Genomic DNA, 23,203 nt, shown 5'->3' with positions numbered 1-23,203 from the left:
CGCTGTGCCTTGTGCAAGGCCCTCTACCTGTCACCAGCAGAGGAAGGCACTTGGAGCAGAGGAGAACACAGGAGCCAACGGCCAGCAGTCTCTGATTCAGTCACTTTAATGGAATGGTTCTTGGCCAAAAGTATAGATTCTGGCAGAGAAATCTCTCAGGGCATCTCTTAAGATTGGCCAACCCAGGCTGAGAATATCCCCAAGAACACACATCACTCCCTGGCAAGTCAAGAAAGAAACAGATGCATCTGAAAGAACACTATGGGGAGAAGGACAGGGGTGGCAACAGTCAGGCAGGAAGAAAATGAGGAAGAATAATGTTTCTAAGTAGAAGACAAAGCTCTTCCTACAGTGCATGGAATGTGGACAGGTGGTATTCAAGTCTAGGCTTTGCCAGAATGTTTCTCTGATCGGGATTCACAGATAGAGGCCTGAGCAAAGAGTAAGAACAGGAGTGCTTCTCTATCCACTCAGCAACCCTCCTGTGCCTCTCCAATGGGGCAAGTAAGACTCAAGCTGGACCCTCTTCTCAACACGGTAGAAGAAAGGAGAAAAGTCAGCCAGGCTTGGGAAAGCTCCCAAACAGGCACCTGAAAAGCCGTGCTGCCAACGAAGATTGAGCGGTGGCTAATGATGCACAATGGGGCCTTTGTGCGGCCTTCCTCGGGAGGCCCATGGAACCAGAAACAAACCTGTAAGCTTACAACCAGAGTGTGACCCGACTTCCCTGTGTGGTGACACTCAGCATACCCTGTGAAGCGCTGTGGGCCCCACAAAGCTGATAAAGAGGCTGGTCCCCTGGATGGGAGATTAGGTGATGAGTCCTGGTATGGAGTCAACACTGGGCTGTGGGCCAGGAAGGACAGCTGGGTAGAGTGAGCAGCCCAGCCATTGGAATCTGAAAAGAAACTCACCATGGGCTTGAATGACACATGCCTGAGAGAGAACTTTCCATGTAAAGGTATAGTGAACACCGCTGTTTCCTTGTTCAGCATCTACTCCCGGCCTTTGGAACAGCATTTCCAGCTCAACTATGAGAACCTCCCTTCTCCACTGGCATTACATGGGGTCCTGGTTCTACACATTGGTCAATCCCTTCCCCAGGCCCTGGCCCTCACCTCAACCTCCACCACTCCTGGATTCATGTTTTAGCTCCATCATTGATCAGCTATGTAACTAACCCTGGGTTAGTCATAAAGCCTCTAACATCCCACCTAATGTAAGTCATCATCCTCTGGGTGAGGAGGCCTACCTAAGCTGTGGGGCTGCCAGGAGACCCACTGAGACACATGGGGTAAGCGCTCTGTAGGCTGTCAGCTTCTGTTCTAGGCAGGGCTGGGCTACCCTTCCTTAATACATTAGTCTTTCATAACAGGGCCCAGGAAGCGAGGCACAATCACCCGTACTGAAAGTGGGAGAAGTGAAGGGGCTGACATAAGCGCACACAACCTCTAAGACGTGGATCTGCAACTCTACCAAGCCCTCTGAACTGAGGTCCCTGGAGCACACTGCACTGGTTCACCCCATTAAGATCAACTCCTCTCTGTTACTTGGGACAATGCAGAGAACATCAAAAAGAGAACACCCAAAAGCCACTGCTGCTTGGCTACTGCCACCCAGAAAGAGTGCTGGCCTCTTATGTAGGTGACCACGCTGGATATGCAGCTGCACAGACACTTCTTTCCGGTGCCTTCATTTTGATGCATACAGGAATCTCACACACACATTTCAGTAAGAGGAGAGAAGGCAGGGAGGCTGGTGTTGGCGCTGGGTGCATGCCAAGCTTCGTGGCACCCTGCTCATATAACCCCACTGTTTCATGTTCAGGCAGCGCGAGACACAGCAAGGAGCCAAGCAGAGGCAATAATATTTACTTTTCAGAAACATCTGTTGCTAGAAAGGCAGAACGCTGGCCAGAGCAGAGGGAAGGCGTGACTGGCAGCCTCCAGGAAGGACAAGGATCTGCTTTAAAGTAGGCTCTGCCGCTGAGTGAGGAGACCAGGCAGTGAAGGGACGAGGAAGCAGCTGGGAGTCTGGGCCCTGACAGGCTGCTCCAAAAGCTGCTGCTCACTCGAGAACCAAAGGACACTGCCCTTCTCTTCCTGGAGATGCCACAGCAGATACTAACTCCCCAGAGATTAAGAGAGTAAGCCAAGTATAATCCTTTCTTTCACTGAAATAGATAGGTTTACCCTAATTTCTTAAGTTGGTTTATACAAGTTTTACCAGTAATAGCACAAATCAAGCCATTTCCTTTTGCTCCTTGGGTAAAACAACACACATGTGCAAATGAACACATGGGCTTACAAACGCATACATAATGAAGAACTCAAGGTAACCTCACAGTTATGTTTATTACCGGTGCATCTGATGTCCAAAGTTAGCAATACTGGATATAACTATGCTTAAAATTCTTTGCTACTCTGTCACTGTCCCTGGATCTAGAAACTGGCCACAGTTAATAAAGACCAACGGCTGAGCGAAGCACTTGCAACAGGATTAGCCTCTCGGCTGCTTACAAGTGGTGTTCTTGTGTGTACAGAACACCAAAGGCCCCAGGCCTTGTTAATCTCTCCCTTCTCTGAAAGCCAATTATACTTACTCTCTGCACCCCATTATACTGCATTTAGAATGATTCATGAGTGATTCTGAATTACAATGCACAATGAGTGTGTAGGACAGGGCTGGACAAGGTGGCCCTCAAAACCTGTTACATTGATCTGCTTGGCCAAAGAAACACAAGTTGGTTTGTGTGGAATGTCAGATTCTTTAGATGAGAGGACCAATATTGAGAGCTGAGAGGAGGACATGAGCCCCAGAGAAGCTGAAGCTTTTCCTCAGAAGCCCCACTCTCAGGTAAAGCTCAACACTCTCAAAATGAAATCCTCTCTTCTCTCCTACCAGCTCCCCAAAGAGCCAACCACAGGCCCCATCCTGTGTCCCTATTTAGGCAAAGGACACCACCATTCAACGTGCCACAGAAGTCAGAGACAGACACCCATGCGTTATCTTTGACAGCAAACGCTCTCCTCCTCAAGTCTGTCCATTTTGCTTCCTATGCATTTCAGTTCTGCACACTCCTGCCTCAATACCAGCAACCTGTAAACCAAAACCCCTCATTGCCTGGATAACTGAAACTGCCCCTTCCTGGTCTCCCAACTTTGTCCCTCCAATGGCTCTCCACCCAACCATGCCAGCTCTAGCAGTGAACCCTGCAATGGCTTCCCAGAGCTCTAAGGACACAGACCAAAGTCCCCCGCAACCGCCCCAAGGCCTAAAAGGTTCTGCAGGGTCTGGGCCGCCACCTCCCAGTGGGCTCTGCAAGCCCTGGCCTCTGCCAGTTTCTGGAATGGACCCTGTTCCTGCCAGCAGCCCTCTGTGCAATAGTTCCTTCCTCCAAGAAGTCTTTCCTGACTCATCTAATCAGGCCAAACCCTGCCCCAATTTCACTCCCAGAATCCTATGTACCTCTTCTTCACAGCAACTTTACTTTGTTCAGATAATTATCTGATTAGGGTCTCCCAGAATGGTAAGTTTCATAAGAGTGATGACTGTGTTTCTTCATGTTCACCACTGTATCCTGAGAACCTAGCACAGTGACTGGTTGAGAGAAGGTGTCACTGAAAAAACAAAGGGAGAGAGGAAATTGGCCACTCCATAGTTCATCACACTCATCAAAGGTGATATTCCTGATTTTATGCTTGATGAGTGAAGAAGAAAAAACAAAAAAGATTAGGTACACTAGGTGAAACTTTCCAACTATGCAAGTCTGGTCAGAGCTTACCATGTAAGAATGTGGTTACTATTAACATACAGCCACTTGCCCTGACACTGTCCATTAAGGAAGATTCCCACAGAACTGAAGAAAAAGACGCCAGCAAGCTCTATACCAAGTGACCAGGAAAATGAGCTACAAACATAGTCACTGTTGGTCACAGCCAGGTGTCTCTCTTCAGCCCCAGCACATCCCCATGCCTGGAGCTAAAACAGATGAAAGCAGAATCCCAGTGACTCTTCTCTTTCCCCATATGTGGACAAGCTGAGAGCACATTCTACCAAAAACTGCGCTTGGAGAGAGGCATTTCCCCAAGTCACATGTGGCATCTTAAGCTGAGTTCTATTGCTTAATTTGTAAGAAAAGCAAGTGATGTCTCCTTGTTCAATGCCATTCTACAGCCTGAACTCTATATTATTACACAGGCAAAAGGAAACAGACCATGTTCAAATACATTTGACTAATTTCTGTGATGTGCAGTCTTGCCTATAGCTTCTAGATGACAATTGACTATGTCAGGGAAGGTGTGCCAAGACTCACAGAGAAACAACAGGGCCAGTCTTCATCCTGTCCCACTGATGAAGATACCCGCGAGAGGAGGGAAATGTCCAGTGGATGCTCAATCAGCAATGGAGAGAAGGGCCCTAGCCTCCATGGGGGAAGAACTGTCCTGATACATTCCAAGAACCTCTGTTGGTCTAATCCATTCAAGCCTGAGACATGGAGGGGAAAGGTGGAGGGATGAAGTCTTCTGCATTCTTCAAACATGGCTGGAGAAGACTCGGAAAACCTCTCAGCTCTCCAGACGATGATATGCCCACCAACCACATCAGTCACAACACAGCTCACAATGTGCATTCTGAGTACACATCTGAATGTTTTTCCTAAGGCCATTTTCCCTAAAACTGTATTTCTTAAATGAGGCTATAGCCAGCACTGACTCTGGAGAATTTGTTTTTCTAACCAGAGCACTAAAGCTAATGAAATTTTCGGGGTTGATTTTAAAATGAAATAAAACAGAACAAAGAAAGGTGTGTCAACCTTTTCCAGATGAGGTTTCTAATTCCATTTACATGAAAATATCCTTCAAAGAAAACGTGGAAGATCCAAACTCACCTTTATGTAAATCAAAACAACTTTAAATATATTATTTATTGGATACTTTACTGTGTAACATGTACCTACTAAGCAATTTAAATCATTTCATCCCTACAACCACTGTACTAAGGACGTGTTATTACTCCCCTTTTCAAATGGGTAAATGGATTCAGAGAGGTTAAATAACCTGTCACAACCACATAGTTAATAACTGGTAGTCTAAGAACCTGGTTCCTCTGATGCCCAAATTCTTAACTACTATACCATAATGCCTAATTTACTCAAATATTTGAGAATCTGATAGCAATATACTCAAAGAAATAAAAAGATGACACATATATATTCTGTATCCTTGAGGAGAATACAATTTAGAGGGGTCTACTCAGTGCTAGGGTACAGAATCCACCTGCCATCACAAGAGACACAAGAGACATGGGTTCGATCCTTGTGTCAGGAAGATCCCGTGGAGAAGGAAATGGCAACAAGCTCCAGTATTCTTGCCTGGAAAATTCCACAGATCCAGGAATCTGACAGGCTATAGTCCATGGGGACACAAAGAGTCAGACACAACTGAGACAGTGAGCATGCATACATGTACTTTATGTATACAAACTTATCAATTAAAGCAGTGCATGCTAAGGTGAAAAATAGCCACAGAAGTGTAAAAGGGATATTATTTCAGCTGGAGCCATGGGAGGAGGCTCCCCAGGAAAAAAAAAGAAAAAGAAGTGGCATTTGAAGTATACTTTAAAACTTTAGTACTATCTGAATCTCTAGAGATGGGAAGAGGTACAGGGCAGGGGAGACAGGCATGCAAAGGTATTCTAGAAGTAGGAAGGGGAAGCAAAGAGATGCAAAAGCAGAGGACCTACCCAGAAATAGCAGGAAGCTCAGCTTGAAGGATATAAGACTAGGAAGAGAGGTTTGAATCAAACTCTGGAAGAAACTGAATGCCAAGCTAAGGAATTTGAACTTCATCCCCAAGAAAATGGAAACCAGATTTTTACACAGAAGAGAGACTAGATCAACTTAAACACTGATTAACCCTTTCACTGAGAGGCTAGCCTAGAACTTAGTTTGGGAACTTCTACTCTGACGTTCCATCCCACTTCACTCAAGAACAAGCAACCACAGTCAAGAGGCTTTCTCCCTGTGGGGTGTGACACCTCTCAAACTGGACACTGGTGCACAGGCCACCCAGTCTGGAGATAACGAGACCATGAGGAATTCAAAGAAACTCTGCTCCTTACTAAAACCTCCAAGTTCAGGTCCAACTATGAGGGATCAGTAGCATCATCACTCCATATACATAATAACAGCTGACCCTTGAACAAGATGGGGCTTCTTTGATAACTCAGTTGGTAAAGAATCCGCCCGCAATGCAGGAGACCCGGGTTCAATTCTTGGGCCAGGAAGATCAGCTAGAGAAGGGATAGGCTACCCACTCCAGTATTCTTGGGCTTCCCTTGTGGCTCAGCTGGTAAAGAATCTGCCTGTAATGTGAGAGACCTGGGTTCGATCCCTCGGTTGGGAAGATCCCCTGGAGAAGGGAAAGGGTACCCACTCTAGAATTCTGGCCTGGAGAATTCCATGGACTGTATAGTCCATGGGGTCACAAAGAGTCTGACACGACTGAGCGACTTTCACTTTCGCTTGAACAAGATGGGGGTTAATCACATATAACTTACAGTTGTCCCTTCATATTCACAGTTCTCCCTTCATATTCACATTTCTTCCACATCTGCAGATTTCAAGCAACCACAGATCATGTAGTACTGTAGTATTTGCAATTGAAAAATATCCACATACAAGTGTATCCACACAGTTTAAGGGCCAACTGTATATACAAATGATTCATACAAAGATATCTGCTAATTAGCTTTACCTCATAAAAATATTGAGAGTTTAAGTGACGGGAAATTAAGGACTAACTGAATAACAGTGCATATCACATGGTAGGTGCTCAATGGACATTTGCTAATCAATTACCATTATGTTAAGTGATTCAGCATCAGATCTACAATGTGCAAAAATTAATAAACATAAGTAAACTCTAATTAAAATAAAGTCAGAAGGCCAGAAGGGCAAACTCTCATGCCCTACAAAGTTAGCAAAGCTCAAGAAGAAAAAGACTTCCCATTCTTGCTTGGCGAAAGCTTAGCCAACAAGAGACTGTCACAACTCAGCCAATGAAAACCCAGTATACTTTAAACTCTCAATTCCTCCAGTGGATTCTCTGTTTACTACAGCCCTCCCAGCTTTCTTTTCCCCTCTTTGAAAAAGTTCTCTTCTCCTTGCTGTATTGGGACTCGCATGTAGCTCACCATGGTTGTAAACTCCAAATTGCAAATCTTTGTTGATTCCAAATAAACCCATTTTTGCTGGAGAAGTAATTGTCAACCTATTTATGTCAAGATTTTGGTGGCTTGTATGGGGATTCAGAGAAGACCCCAATGACTCCAAGTCTGGTGAGCAAACAGATGTGGTACCCACTTAAAGTCCATTGTTGCTCACTGATTTTCTCACCAACCCTGGGATTTAAGGCTGTTTTTCCTCCTCTGTCCATCCAAATCCAAGCTTCTGCTCTCTTTGTGTTTTGAAGTTCTCCAGGTTTTATTTGAAATCTATTTTAAGGCCTCATCCTTTCTTATTAGGTCTTGTTTCTGATAGGCCTTATTCTATCAATATACTCAAGTACTAACCTGACACTTCAGCCTGATTTCTAGGTTGTTACAATTCAACCTGTGTTGGTCTTCTATTCATTTCTTTTGGAACAAGAGCTGCTTCATTGGAGCTGTGCCACTTGAGCCGTTGGCCTTATTCCTTTTGAAGCAGGAGCTATTCTACTGGGACTGTGCTGTTAAGCCTTTGATGTAACTCCTTGGGGACTAAACTGCTCTAGTGGAACTATGTGTTATATCTTTGGCTTGACTCCTTCAGAATTAGGCTGTGTCATTACAGCTGTGCTGTGCGGCCTTTAGCCTGGCTCTTCCAGGACCAGACTGTTCCCCTAGGATTGGCTGGTATTAGGCCTGCAGGCTAATATTTGAGCTGTTTAGGAAATATTCAGGGCAAGAGGAGAAGGTGGAGACAGAGGATGAGATGGTTGGATGACATCACTGACTCAATGGACATGAGTTTGAGCAAACTCAGGGAGGTGATGAAGGATGGGGAAGCCTGACGTGCTACAGTTCATGATGTCACAAAGAGTCAGACATGACTTAGTGACTGAACAACAGGCTGTCTGAAAATTACTGATTGCTCAAGAGAAAAACTTCTGAGAGATGGGAACCCAGTTATGTTTCTATTTTTAGGGCATTCCCCACACCAGGATTCCAGCCAGTTTTGTTTAAACACATAATCCTTTCTCACACATTTCAAACTAAATGAACCTACCTAACAAAAGGCAATTTAAAATATCAAAGCCATTATGAGGAACTTTTAAAATCCCAAACTTTTCTTAAAACCAAACTAAAAACCATAGCTCAAAACTTTCAAAAACTGAATGAAATGCCTATTTTGACTGGTATTTTGAGGCTTCCAAACATTATTAGGAGACAAAATTGCCTTTCTGCAAAATAAGATTTAAAAATAACTAAGACAAACAAATGATTAAAGAAATATAAAGTGGCTTCTGAAGCTTCCAGATCCTCTTCCTGGGCTGTCTCAGGCTCTGTCTCCAGGGTCAACTTCTTCCTTTTCTTCTATGCTGTCTACACCTCTATACCTTCAAGACTCCCATACTAATTCTCTGCCCCAACTTCTCCTAAAACTCTTCACTCCCTTTTCCTCTAAACTTATCAGAACTTGAGCCTCTAAAATTAACCTTTCTGAGGATCCTGAGGCCAAACTCTTAATTTCTTATGTTTCCAGGACTAAAGCTGAATTGCAAACCACAAAGATTATTTTCCCAAAGTAACCAAAAATCCTCATGTATTTGCTGAGAAATTTAATAAAGCATTCAAATTTATCAACCTTACTGCTCTGACTTGTATCAGCTAGTTCATATGCTTGTGAATGAAGGCCAGAACCAGCACTGGATGAAAATTGCTAATGGGAAAAATCCTGAAGGTCTCTAGGATTACAACCGGGCGACCAGCCCACTGATTTCTGTTATTAACAGGCTCAGACAATCACTAGGCAACTTCATCAGGCAATCCCTAGGGCTTTTCCAAAGTCTGTTGACAGAAACAAAATTCAGGCATTCAAACAAAAATCTGATGAGCCTATTCATAAGTATTACAATTGATAATGTTATTTTTAAAAGAAATTCTGGTCTTCCTTCAGATATTGATTCCATTTGCATAGCTTTTAGCTATGTGTTTACTAATGGGCTGAACTGAGACCTTTCCCTTCTAGTAAAAAGGACCAGGATAGAATGGGAAACTGTGTCCACTCCAGATTTAGTTCATCTGGCAAACTAGCTCTCTCACATTGTGGGTGAGTCACCTAAAAGACTGCTATAATTCTTAATCTTCAACTACAGCAAATTAAGGTCTCAAAATGAAGCCCAAACCCTCCTAGTTTCTATTCTCACAAAGAGCCAGGACGTTGGAAAAGAGATGATAAGTTTTAACGTTTCAGGTACCTTCTGCTGTCTAACCAGCCTTTCCAATGTCCTCCCAATTCTCAATCGCAGAACTCCAAGGAACTATAGAGGCTCTTTTCAATCCTCCCTCTTAACCGGCTTGGAGAAACATTTCTCCAGATTATGGATAAATCTCTTCCAGTCCTGACACTGGGGCTATACTCTCGGGATTCAACCCCACTATAACGAAACAACCCCTGCCTCAGGACACTAAATCAATTTAAATAATGGGGATCTCCGATGAACCTCAGAGATTCCTGTTTTGAGCCTATCCTCTTTTGTGTAGAGTCTTTGAGAGATAAATAACTTTTTCTCTGCGGTTCCTCTGCCCCATCCATTTAATAGGCTTAGACTTCTTAGAAAAGTATCATGCCAAAATTTCTTTCTCCTAAAAGGGGAAAATAACTCTAGAACTTAAAAGCAGTCATCAAAGCAACCAACCAGGTGAATTAAATGACCCATTGAGGTCTTCTATTTGCTCCATTTCTGACAACACTAGAGTAGGGTCTGGAAACACAGATCATCTGTTCCTATTGAATCAGCTACCAACCTTATGTGCAAAATCTCCAAAATGATATTGGCAAAATTCATAATGCGCCTCCTATCAAGATTCAAACAGACCCCTCAAAATCTTTCCCCAGAATTAATCAATACTTTATAAGAAGCCCTTCAAGGTACAAAGTCCATAACAGAAGACTGAAAGTCCTTGCCCTCGACACTACTTCTTGTAATACTCTTATTTTGCTAGCAAGAAAATCTAAGGGCCGCATATGAAGGTTTGTCCAGGATCTCTGAGTAAGAAACATTATCTCTTGACACCTTGTTGTTCTTAACCCTCATACATTACTAACATTCATTTCCATGGAAGCAAATTCTGTGTTGTAATCGATCAACACAGAGCATTCTTTAGCATTCCAGTTTAAGTTGGTCAACACCACTTTGCCTTCACTTGAAAATAAAAAAGAATTCACCTTAAGAGTAATGCCTCAGAAATTCATTTGTCACAAAACTTGAAGGCTGATTTGGATGATAAGAAGTTCTTGGGAGGTTCTACTTTGCTGCTATATGTTGATGATTTACTTCTTTATTCTTCTCAAGCCTCCTCACAGGAAGGTAATATCAACTTGCTAAATCATTTAGCCTTAAAGGGACATAAGGTCAACAAGAAAAAACTGCAGTTTACCAAAACCCAGGTTCAATATTTAAGGTAACTGATTCAGAACAAAGGTTCCACCTAGATCCAGATAGGATTCAAGGTGTCTTAAGTTTCCCAAAACCCAAAACTAAGGACCAACTGCAAGGGATTCTCAGGCTAGTTAGCTACTGCTGATTCCAAATTTCTCTCTTATGACCAAACTTCTATGTGATTTACTAAAGAACTACCACCTTGGCTTAACTTTATAAGAACTCATCCACACAGCCTTTAAAGCACTGAAGGAGAATTTGGTTAACCCATTTGCCCTTGGGCAGTCCAATTATCAGATTGCCTTTTTCCTTTTTGTATAGGAAAATGAGTGGAAGGGAATGTCCTTGGAGTACTCACCCAAAAACATGGGGACCACCACGAACCACATGGTATTAGAGCCAGCAACTGGGCACCATCCATGACACAGGGAAAAAATCTTCTTGCCTTAAAGTCAAAACTGCCACTGCCCTTTTGGTTAAGGCCAACAAGAGTATCACTGTGGGATCTCCTTTAACAATTTCTCTACTTCGTGTACTAGAAACCCTGCTGAATTTTCATCACACTCAACTTTTCTCAGTCACCTTACCTCCTATGAAGTCCTTTTGTTAACTGCTCCTCATTTAACTATAATATTACATTATAATACACTTAACCTAGTTACTCTTCTCCCCTCTGTCACTGAAAAAAAAGTCCTTCACAACTGCTCAATGGTGGCAGATCACCTCCTGACTCTGTGAGATCACCTCCCAACTGATATTCTGCAGTAAATTCCTTTGGGTAAGGCTGACTTCTCATGGTTCACTGATGGTTCTTATTTAAAAGATGACAACGGTGAATACTGGACTGGATATATCGCAATTCCTTTTAATACTTTGAGGCAGCATCTTAACCTATGGTCACTTCAGCTCAACAGGCTGAATTACACGCTCCTACACAAGCTGATACTTTAGCTGAGGGCAAAACTGCCAATACTTATACTGACAGTAGATATGCTTTCAGCAGCTCATGATTTTGGAATGTTGCGGAAGCAACATGGTTTCCTTACTTTCAGCAGAAATAAAAATGGCCCATGTATACAGAAACTATTGGATGTGATACTTTAACCCACCACTTTATAGCTGTTAAGATCCCAGAGCATCTAAACTTGATTCTCTGGAAAAGTGAAAGTGAAAGTTGCTCAGTCGTGTCTGACTCTTTGTGACCCCATGGACTACCAGGCTCCTCTGTCTATGAAATTCTCCAGGTAAGAATACTGGAGTGAGTTGTCATGCCCTCCTCCAGGGTATCTTCCCGACCCAGTGATCAAACCCAGGTCTCCCTCATTGTAAGCACATTCTTTACCGTCTGAGCCACCAGGGAAGCCTAATTCTTTGGAAGCTAAGGGAAATCACTTCACTGACTTTTCTAGAAGAAATGCTGGTCTAAAAGAAATCAAGAACAGCCAAACCTCTGTCATGGTTCAAATAAATTTTTCCCCAAATAGGAATTTAGAAAAGCTGGCTACAGAAGCATAATAACTGGACTCAAAAAAGGAAAGACAAGATTAAAAATTCAACAATTGTTTGTTTGATTAAAAAGATAAGGTGCTAGTTCATACCAAATAACACCCAGTCATATTGGAGACTCTAAAATTCCCACTCCTCACCACTGCACATCCATTCAGCCACTGGTCTACTAATAAAATGGCAGCATTTGTGAATCAATATTGGCAGGAAACATTAACAAGACTGCTTAAAGTGCCTACCTCACTTGTCCCACTTGTCCAAAGTACAACCTAGAGAAAGCTGAATACCGCTCTCTGATGTTTTAAACTGCCTAACAGGTCATTCAAGATATGGCAAATAGATTTCATACAACTTCCTCCCTCTTGTTCATATAAACATATTTTGGTCATTGTATGTTTTCACATTGGACTGAGTGAAGCCTCCCCTTGCAGACAGCCTCTTCTGTGGCTAGAGTCCTTTTGGAAAAGATTGTCCCTACTTGGAGAACTACTCTCAGTCTTCATAATGATCATGGAACCTACTTTATTGGTCAAGTACTTCAACAAATCTGTGCTATCTGGCCAATGTAATAACACTTTACCTTTACTCACCACCCTCAGTTCTCTGTTTTAGTTGAAGGCACTAATGGCGCTAAGGTTCTGGCAAGACTGGTTCAAGATGGTGGAGCAGAAAAACATGTGCTCATCTCCTCTTGAGAAAGCACCAAAATTGCAACTAGCTGTGGAACAACCATTGACAGGAGGATGTTGGAACCCACCAAAATAAAGAGAGACCCCACATTCAAAGACAAAGGAGAAGCTGCAATCATGATAAAACCAAATCCCACACCCACAGGGTAGATGACCCACAAATTAGAGAATAATAATACCAAAGAAGTTCTCCCACTGTTATGAAGGTTCTGAGCCCCACATCAGGCTTCACAGCCTGAAGATCCATCAAAGGGACTAAAATCCCCAAGGAATATAGCCTTGAAGGTCAGCTGGATTTGATTACAGGACTGGCGAAAGCAGGGACTCCATTCTTGGAGGGCACAAACATACCCTGGTCTAGTGCATACCAGGACCCAGGGAAAAGGAGCAGTGATCCTAGAGGAGACTGAATCAGACCTACCTGCCAGTGTTGGAGGGTCTCCTGTGGAGGCATGAGTCAGCAGTGGCTTGCCACAAGGACAGGGGCACTGGCATCAGCAGTCCTGGGAGGTACCCCTTGGCAGGAGCCCTCTTGGAAGACACCATTAACCCTACATAAAGCACACAGACTCTGGGGCTGGACTGCCTCAAGTCAAACAACTAACAGGAAGGGAGCATAGCCTCACCCATCAGCAGACAATCAAATTAAAGTTTTTACTGAGCCCTGCCCACCAGAGCAAGATCCAGTTTCTCCCACGATCAGCCCCTCCCGTCAGGAAGCTTGCATAAGCTTTGCCCTCTGTGCCTCATCTACCAGAGGGCAGATAAAAGAAGCAATAACTACAATCCCATAGCTATCAGAACAAAAACCACATCACAGAAAGTTCAACTGTCAGTTCAATATGAAAATACAGAGAATTATGTCCCAGATAAAGGGATAAGATAAAACCCCAGAAAAGAAAAAAAAAAGAAAAAAACTAAATAAAGTAGACATAGGCAATCTTTCAGAAAAAGAATTCAGAACATTGATAGTGAAGATGATCCAGGATCTTGGAAAGGAATGGAGAAGATGCAAGAAATGTTTACCAAAGACCCAGAAGAACTAAAGAACAAACAGAGATGAACAATACACTGGAAGGAATCAATAGCAGAATGACTGAGGCAGAAGAACAGATATGTGACCTGGAGGACAGATGGTTGAAATAACTGCCACAAAACAGAATATAGAAAAAAGAATTAAAAAAAAAAAAAGAAGATAGCCTAAGAGACCTCTGGGACAACATTAAACACACCAACATTTGCATTATACAGGTCCCAGAAGGAGGAGGAGAAAGAAAGAACCCATGAAAATATTTGAAGAGATAATAGCTGAAAATGTCCCTAACAGGGAAAGGGAATAGTCAACCAAGTCCAGGAAGCATAGAGTGTCCCAGGCAGGATAAACCCAAGGAGGAACACACTAACACATAATAATCAAACTGAGAAAAATTAAAGACAAAGATAAAATATTAGAAAGCAACAAGGGAAAAACGACAAAAAACATACAAGGGAACTCCCATCAGGTTATCAGCTGATTTCTCAACAGAAAAATCTACAAGCCAGAAAGGAATGAGATGATATATATAAAGTGATGAAAAGGAAGAACCTCCAACCAAAAATACACTACTCAGCAAGACCCTCATTCAGATTTGATGGGGAAATTAAAAGCTTTCCAGACAAGCAAAATGTAGAGAATTCAGACCACCAAACCAGCAAATGCTAAAGGAACTTCTCTAAGTAAGAAACATGAGAAGGAAAAGACCTACAAAAATAAATCCAAAACAATTAAGAAAATGTTAATAGTATCATACATATCAATAATTACATTTAAATGTAAATAGATGAAATGCACCAATCAAAAGATACAGACTGGCTAGGTGGATGAAAATATTTGCATGTATGTACTTCCACTTATTACCTCACTCTACTTAACCCCCCATATTGTATGCAATTATTTTATATTTTATATTGTTAGGTTAATCATATTTCCATTATGGCTTATTACTGTAATTATCTTTTATTTTTTTCTGGCTATTGATTATGAAAACTGATAAATATCTTTTGTTATTGTGATTATGTAACTCTTCTTCATTTTAAAACCATTGTATCATGATTGGTCGACAGAAAATAATAGAATTCTATATTACTAAAACTAACATATAACAGAAAAATCTGCAACCACTTTTTAAAATCCAGATGCACAGTAGAATTATCTTGGCATTTTTTTTTTTTAATACAAATACCCAGGTGTTGTTTTTTCCTCCAAAAATCCAGATGCGATTCTAATGAGCATCCATGTTTAAAAACAACTGGACTATATGATGATCTTTTACTTCTATCTAGTTGTTTCACTCTTTCTATTTTATAGTTAAGGCTCCCATTTCATTTATTTTATGTTTTCCAATTTTTCCAACTCTTTTTGTTGTTATTATTTCTCATGCCTTTATCAAATATAGTAAAAAAAAAGTTTAGGTATACATATATATAATATTTATAATCTATATTTTAGGAAACATGATTTTTTGCTTAACTAAAAGGTTTATGATATTTTGTTTCCATTTGTTTGACTAAGTATGAATAGAATGCTAGATATCTAATTCATATTCACTCAAAACTTTGGTATTAGTTCCATTTATTCTGGCATCTGGCATTACTACTAAAAGTCTAAACAGCTTATTATTTTAGTGATTTTTTAAAAAATAATCTTAATGAGGCTTGAAACTTCTAATTCTGAGAATATAAAGAAATACTATGTTGTAAAACAAACAGGAAATTAACATGTGATACAGTATTATTAACTAAAGCATAGATTTTGTTCAAATTACACAGAATTTTATGCTAGCATCCGTTATTTTTCATACCTTATTTAAGATTCCACAATTTATTTAACTGTACTGAGTAGCTTCAACTGCATGCAACAAATTCTGATAAGTTCTCTTTTTATTTTTATTTTGTTACAAATATTTTCTAATTTCCCTTATTATGGCTTCTTAGATACACTCATCATTTAAAAGTGGACATCTAATTTCTGAATACATAGGTTTTCTTTAAAATATCTTTGATATTAATTTCTCACTTTGATATTAATTTCTCATTTAAATGCTTTCTTCTCTGCAATTACCCTCTGTGTTTTTTCAGTCTTTTAACTTTATTGAGGCTTTCAATGGCTAAGTCAAAGATCTCTTTTGGTAAATGTCACACTCCACTTGAAAATATGTGAGTTATTTTCAAATATCTCTTGATAATGATTTCTAACATAATTCCACAGTGATAAGAGAACAGACCCTGTATGATTTCAATACCTTTTGTTGCTGTATTTCAGTCACTAAGTCGTGTATGACTCTTTGAAACCCCATGGACTGCAGCATGCCAGGCTTCCCTGTTCTTCACTATCTCCCAGAGTTCACTCAAATTCATGTCTATTGAGTCAGTGATGCTATCTAATCATCTTAATACCTTTAGACCATGAAATTTTTGTCAGTTTTATGTCTCTGGGTATGTTCCAGTGTCTCCTGGTTTAGAGTCTATGAGAACTTGAATAGAATTTGTATTCTGCTGTTATGTGAAAACTGAATAAATCTTTATTATGTTGAATTGGTTCATAGTGCTTTTGGGGTCTACTATATCCTTCTACTTTTCTATTTGTTCTATTAATTTTTGAGAATTTGAAATTAAAACTCCAACTAAAAATCTTAATTTATCTATTTTTAAAAAAATAATTGCAACAACTAGTGCAACTATTTGCAACTTTGTTCTATATTTTCCAAGTCTCCTATAGATGAGTTATCATACTTTCATAATTCAAAAAATAAAGAAGAAGAAGACTCAACTGGCAAAACTGGAGGAAAGAGGCCCTCCAAATACCTTTGCAAAAAGCACTTTTTTGCATCAGTCCTTCTAAAGGATTTGCCATCAATCCTTCTAAATCTCATATCCACCCCTTCTGGAACTCAAACTTTCACCCTTTAAAACAGTCACAAGATGTTCAATGCATTTGATTCATCATTCTTTTAACTCACAAATGATAAAAGGAGAAGTACTCCAATATTGCAAACGTCTTACAGCTTCTATCAAAAATAACCATTTTGGTAGAGCAATCTTTTCACAGAGCGCTCTTGGGAGATGAATACCCTAAGCATCACACCTTGCAACCTGGAGATTTCATTACTGGAAAAGACACCTCCAGAAAGACTCTCTTCAACTTCACTGGAAAGGACCCTATCAGGTACTACTAACCAATGTTTCTGCAGCCAAAATCCAGGGAATAGACTCTTGTATTTACATAACACAGCTAAACAAAGCAGCAAACCAAACCAAATCTGCACATCATTTGGTAACTTGAATGGAAAGATTCCTGGAACTGAAGGAGACAACATCCGATGAAACAGCCTTTCTAAGATACCTGGATCAAGTGTGTCTGTCAAACCTTTGATGATGACCTAATATTTCAGATGATTTCCAATGACTAGGATATTAATAACATATGGACTTTAGATAAAAGAACCTGAGAGTTACTTTTAGATGTGATCTCAGTAGGTTTCTGTGTATTTTCCCTCCAATGTGGGACACTACATTCAGAAAAGGCCCTTCCTGGCACCAAGGGACAAAAAGCTGCTAAAACAAGAACACCTAACTCTTGACCAATGATGCTTTCAGAGAAGGATCCTAATCAAAAGGAGGAAATGTAAAAATTAACAAACAAAAACCTCAATTAAAATAAGAGTTGGAAGGCTAGAGGGAGAGCTCTCACACCCTACAATGATAGCAGAGTCCAAGAGGAAGTAGCAAGACTTCCTCTTCTAGTTGGCAAGAGCTCATCCAATGAGACACTGTTACCACTCAGCTGATGAAAAGCCACTGCACTTTAAACACCCGATTCCTCCAATGGACTCTTTGTTTACTATAGTCCTCCCAACTTCCTTTTTTCCTCCTTAAAAGAGTTTGACTCTCCTTCCTGGGCAAGGGACACACACGTGGCTCACCATGGTTGCAGAACTCATACTGCAGTTCTTTGTTGATCCTGACAATCCCATTTTTGCTAGAAAAATAACTGGCAGCCTATTTGTTTTAGGTCAACAGACGAAAACTCAACCTCTAAAGACTCTAGCCCTAAATTTGAATTGCTTAGCCCTAACACAAAACAGAACCAAAATACAGAGGTACAGGATTCAGAACAATTATATTTAAAATGTCCCAAGATCTTATAAGACAGCAGGTCAGCACAGGAAAAACTCACTCACGGAAAGAGTGATGGTTTGCTTAGTTAAAACAAAGAAATCTATTTTGAGAGGGACTAATCAAGTGAAAGGGAAAAAAGGGTATTTCCAGGCCATCCAAATACTAATGTACACATACCCACAGAGCAAAGTCAAGGGCAATTCAGAAGACTGTGAAGTACATGGACTCCACAAACAGGGGTTCAAACCCTGGATCTGCCAATTACTAGCTGTCTGACTTTGAACAAATTACTCAACCTTTCCAAATGTTCATGTAATTATGAGGATAATATGTACCTCACAGGGTTGTCATGGGAAAGATGGGAGGGAGAAAGAAAGAAAGAAAGTGGGGAGGGAAATAGGGAAGAAGGAAGGAAGGAAGAAAACATGTTGCTCCTACTACTGCTAAGTCGCTTCAGTCGTGTCTGACTCTGTGCAACCCCATGGACAGCAGCCCACCAGGCTCCTCTGTCCACGGAATTCTCTAAGCAAGAATACTGGAGTGGGCTGCCATTTCCTTCCCCAAGAAAACATGTTATGAAACAGCAAAGCACAGGGCAAACCTTAGATATTAGACGCTGCCAACTTAGATGCTCATAAGCACTGGCTGAGTGGAAGTTGACTTGCAGGTTAAAGATAAGAGAATTAACAAAAGGAGAATCTTAATTACAGTAAGAATTAAGAAATTTTTGCCTCACTGATTCACCAAGCTAATCAAAAAACCTCATTCTAGTGAACTACGAAAAACACATTTGAGATCGTAAGGGTTTTCCTCAGATGCTTAGAAAACCCCAATGCATCTACAAATTAAAAGTTTCCTTTCAGAGCTGAAAGCAAAGGCAAAAATCCTGGACTAAATAACAGTATTTTTTTTTTTAATGAACTATAACTCAAAGCAGCATGGGTTTCTTCGTGAGATTATTAACCTCAAGTGGTACCTTTTAAATGTACTGGGGAAAGAGTGGTATCATCAAACCCTTTTTGTCAATTGCCTGGGGAAGGAGGCCAGTCCCAGAGGAAACAGATAAAAGACTGAGCATGCTGACATGACATCCAAGATAAATGGGATCTGGGGGTTCACAGGCCTGTAGTGCCTAGCTTTCTGAGAAGCTGACATTTGTGCTTTACCCCTAAAACTGGCATGTTTTAGAAAAGAGTGGGAGGGGGATGTGAAGAAGAGACCACACAAGTCAAAACAAAGGATCTGCGGGAAGAGTGAGTCAGAGCAGTACTCAGAAGACCAGGAGGGGCCAGAGTGAGACAGAGCTAGAGTACAGGCTGAGTGAGTGTCCCCTAGGTCAACACCACTGCATGAGGCTCAAGAAGCTGCAGAGGAACAAACTGGCCGAGGGGCAAATGAGCCCAGCTTGGGCCTCAAGATTTAGCTTTTGTTTCTAGAACATTCTCCCTACTTAGAGCAGAGCTTCTCAAACTTTAATACCTACCAGAAGATCTTATCAAAATGCTGATTCTGGTTCAGTATGCCTGGGAATCTGAGACTGCATTTCTAAGAAGTTTTCAGGTGATCCCAGTGCTGCTGGTCCAAGTACCACACTCTCCAAGGCAAGGGTTGTGATTCCCACCCGAGACTCTAAGATCAAAAATCACAGTGTCTTTATCCTTCCAGGACAGTGCTTAAGGTATACAGGACCTCAAAATCTATATATTGGAAGAATGGATTACTTACGAGGACTTAAACTGTAACAGAAGCAGAACAAAATCTAAAACAACAACCAGAAATGGGCTGAATCCTTGCTCATCCACCAATCATGTATGTGAACCTAGGGAGAGTTACTTAACATGCTTGGCCTTAGGAAACTCATTTCAAAACCTGGAGAATGAACCACTTGATCTCTAAGGACTTCCAGCTCTAAAACTCCACCAAAGTATTTTTTTCTGTGTCTTTAAAAAAAAAAAATCATTTTAGTGGTGAGGATATTTGCTCGATATTCCTCCAGCGATGCACACCTCTGTCATTCTCAGTTGTTTCCAAAAATCCAATTGAGAGAACAGATTCTGTTGGTCTCAGCAAATAACCATAGCAACTAATACCCCCCCAAATAAAATGATGTCTTCACAATGATGTGCTGGCTCAATTAGATTAAGAGGGTGACGTGTACCATCTCAAAATTTATGGTCGTAAATTTACAGTGAAAGCCAGACCTTCTTGGAAGAGGTCTATAAGTAAAAGAGAGGCCTTGCCAATAAAATGAAGACAGCACAGAGAGCCAGAAAAACTGAGTTGATGAGAAACTGGAGCAGGGCCACCCTGCCTGTCCCAGGTCACACAGACACAGCCATCACCCAGACGTGAGTCCAGAAGGTGGTTAAACAGCTGCAGATCTGAGTGCCACCGCTTCTACCAGGGAATCAGCAAGCAGCTGTCTTATCTCCATGCCTCCTTCACATGTATAATCAAAGGAAACAAATACTGCTCCCTCAGAAAAGGTTTCTAAGAGATTCAGCAGAAGACTTGTAAGGCTCTTAGGTAAAAAAGAGGACAACTACAAAATAGTAAATTACGGGTGGTATTGGATTTCCAGCTCATCATGGGATGCAGACCTTCCGGCTCCAAGGTCTTTAGATTGGAGTTAGAAAAGGGAAGGGAAAATACAGCATCTGTAAGTTTTATAATTTACCATCTTCCCACACCCTCAGGCCTGCCTCTTCCAGGGTTTGGGCAACCATGTCTGTTCTGAACAAATGCAGGCAAGCAAGAATATCACCTGAAAGGTAGGAAAAGGGACGCCAAGGTCCATTACCTCCCTATAACCTTCAAATCTTTTCCGGCAAAGGATAAAAAGAAAAAACAACAACAACAAACCAAAAACCCAGCCTAAAGAATTAGGGTTCAATGTCCATTTAACTGTTATTAACTCAGAAAGTCGTGGGCAGCAAAACCTGGAACTGAAACACAAAATCTGCTACGTCACCGGTGGTTCTCATCAAGAACTATAATAGTTTAAGAGTAGTTAAAGCAAGACAAGGCACAGTGAGTAAAATAAGGCCATCCATCAGCCTTATAAGCCAAGAACAGTGGGTAAGGAAACAAACTTGCAGGGTTCAAAAGCCCACAGCAGCCCCCTCCGTGGTCTCCGTACTGAGTTTCCACCTGTATGAAACTGAGAAGAAAGCAAGCTGCCTCTGGGGGTTTCTGTGAGGAAACAAATGATGCTCAGAAGCACTTAGCACCAAGCCTGGCTAAGCAACAGGCAATAAATGATAGGTGTTTGTAGTGTAGAGTTTTACGCAGTAACATAGTAAAACGCCAGGCTGATTTATTTTGGGGTAAAGATGAAAGGACAGCCAAGCCACTGGGTCTCCTTCCACCCACCTTTACACCCACTACCTGGCTGACTTCCCACATCACTATCTTCTAAGCAGAATCCACCTAATCCCTGGGCACAATTCAGACTCTCCTCCTCACTAACACCACAGGAAGCAGGACGGCCACTCCTCAGCACCAGAAAAGTTCAATTAAAAAGGGAAAATCTGCCTGTTGCTCCTGGATTAAATTAACGTTTCCTGAAGGAAAAAAAAAAAATAAAAGTATCTAGCAATTCTGAACATAGCCACACCTAATAATGTTCTCAGAAGTTAGTTTCACTTTCTTTTATCCCGTTTAATGAACCACTTCCTTGCTGCCCTCAGGGGTAGCTGTGACCCAGGGCCAAGCAGCGAGGTCCAGGTGGGCACCATTCTGCCTCACAGGTTCCCCACTGAACCTGATTCCCTGCCTCCTTCCCCAACTGTCCCCTCCCCAGCTCCGTCCCCCAATCCACATCCGAAATTAGGCTTCATCTAGTTCTCAGAGTACCCCCTTTTCCCCACACCATCACAGAATTTGAGGGACCAAAAAGACTACTGTTTGTCAAAAATATGATGGGCCATCACCTGTGGTGGACTCTCCCAGCGGAGCCCACACCAGCCACCTGAGTTCAACCTTGGGGCTAGGGTACAGGAACCTGGGCTTCCCCAGAAGTTGTTATACATGCACAAGTTTGAAAACTCCTACCAACTGAGCCTTCAGAACATCTCATTCCACTACCAAGAATGAAAACCTCTCCAAATCACAAAGGTGGGGCTCCAAGGAGCAAGCCGGAAATTCTGACTCCAGACAGATTTACAAATGTCTCCAAAGCAGGAAATCAAAGCTCACAGTGGAAGAAATCTAAGTGACAGCAGAGATGAGAGGAGGGAACACCACAATTCAATTTAAAAATCACAAATTCTAAACACTGAGCCTTTTCCCAAAAATGTTCTCAATCACATCTTCTACTGTGAAGCCCACACAATCCACTAGGAAAGCTGCTCTATTTAGGACCTGATTTGCACAGACCCGGCTCATGGCACCTGGAACTGACGAATGCCAGTTGATTGCCTAGAAACCCATCCAAAACCTGGCATCCCAAAGAAGTGGTAGCTGCCTTTAGCGCCTGGGGAGCCAAATACTCTTGGACTAGGCAAGGATGCGGCTGCCAATACAGGCTCTGCCCGGTTAATCTTCTCTGAGCCTGCAAATAATAAATCTGACACAGACTCCACTGAATCTGGGATACAGGCCCACAGGTACCCTAGGAGAGAGAGTACCTAAGGTGCTTCTGGGGTGTGCAACCTTCTTCAAGGACCCACACCCAGAAGGGCCTACCTGGTTTAACGCTCTCCTGTCACCATTTTGAGATTCTTAAATTTTCCTCTCTGAACTTGAGTTTTACAAGTGAAGTCTGGTGTGATGGTGGAGCATACATATGAGCTGAGGCAAGACCTATAACATGAAATGTCATGTGGGTCCACCAGGGTTCCTTTTGGCCCCATGTGCACAAGCTGTGATGCCCCTTAAATAAAGGATTCTGGTGGACCCACAATATGTGGGAGTTGAGCCAAACTGAGTACAAGGTAAGTCTGTGATGTCTGAATAAGCAGGGATACTGACAGCTCTGAGGGGCTACACTTTCCTTTCAGACCATAACTTCTGAAACGCAAAAGGAAGAAAGAGCATTCTAGAAATATGAATGACTAAGGAACCCTGCAACAGCCATTCTTATTCATGTTATTTCCCAGGATAAATGAACTACTTCTGCTGACCATGACAACACTGGGCAGTAAAGGATGGAGCAACCCATAGTCACATTTCCTTTCAATCCTTCTTCATTCATCAGTAAGTCAA

The 23,203-nt window shown here is 41.7% G+C and overlaps 1 protein-coding gene across 13 annotated transcripts in view; it reads right to left on the bottom strand.

Moving 5' to 3' along the window:
• Positions 1-23,203, bottom strand: part of ARHGAP26 (Rho GTPase activating protein 26) — a 465,415-nt gene that overhangs the window by 346,407 nt on the left and 95,805 nt on the right. The window contains exon 1 of one of the 13 annotated variants that reach the window (XM_061151623.1): positions 13,263-13,414. The exons of the other annotated variants lie outside the window; for them this stretch is intronic. The gene's annotated coding sequence lies outside the window, so the exon portion shown is untranslated. Of the gene's footprint in view, positions 1-13,262; positions 13,415-23,203 lie in introns of those variants that run through there. 13 annotated transcript variants of the gene reach the window in all.

Source organism: Dama dama, chromosome 9, assembly GCF_033118175.1.
Source record: "Dama dama isolate Ldn47 chromosome 9, ASM3311817v1, whole genome shotgun sequence".
Classification (NCBI taxonomy): Eukaryota; Metazoa; Chordata; class Mammalia; order Artiodactyla; family Cervidae; genus Dama; species Dama dama.
The sequence above is the reverse complement of the archived record's forward strand: the minus strand, read 5'-3'. Positions and strand labels throughout refer to the sequence as shown.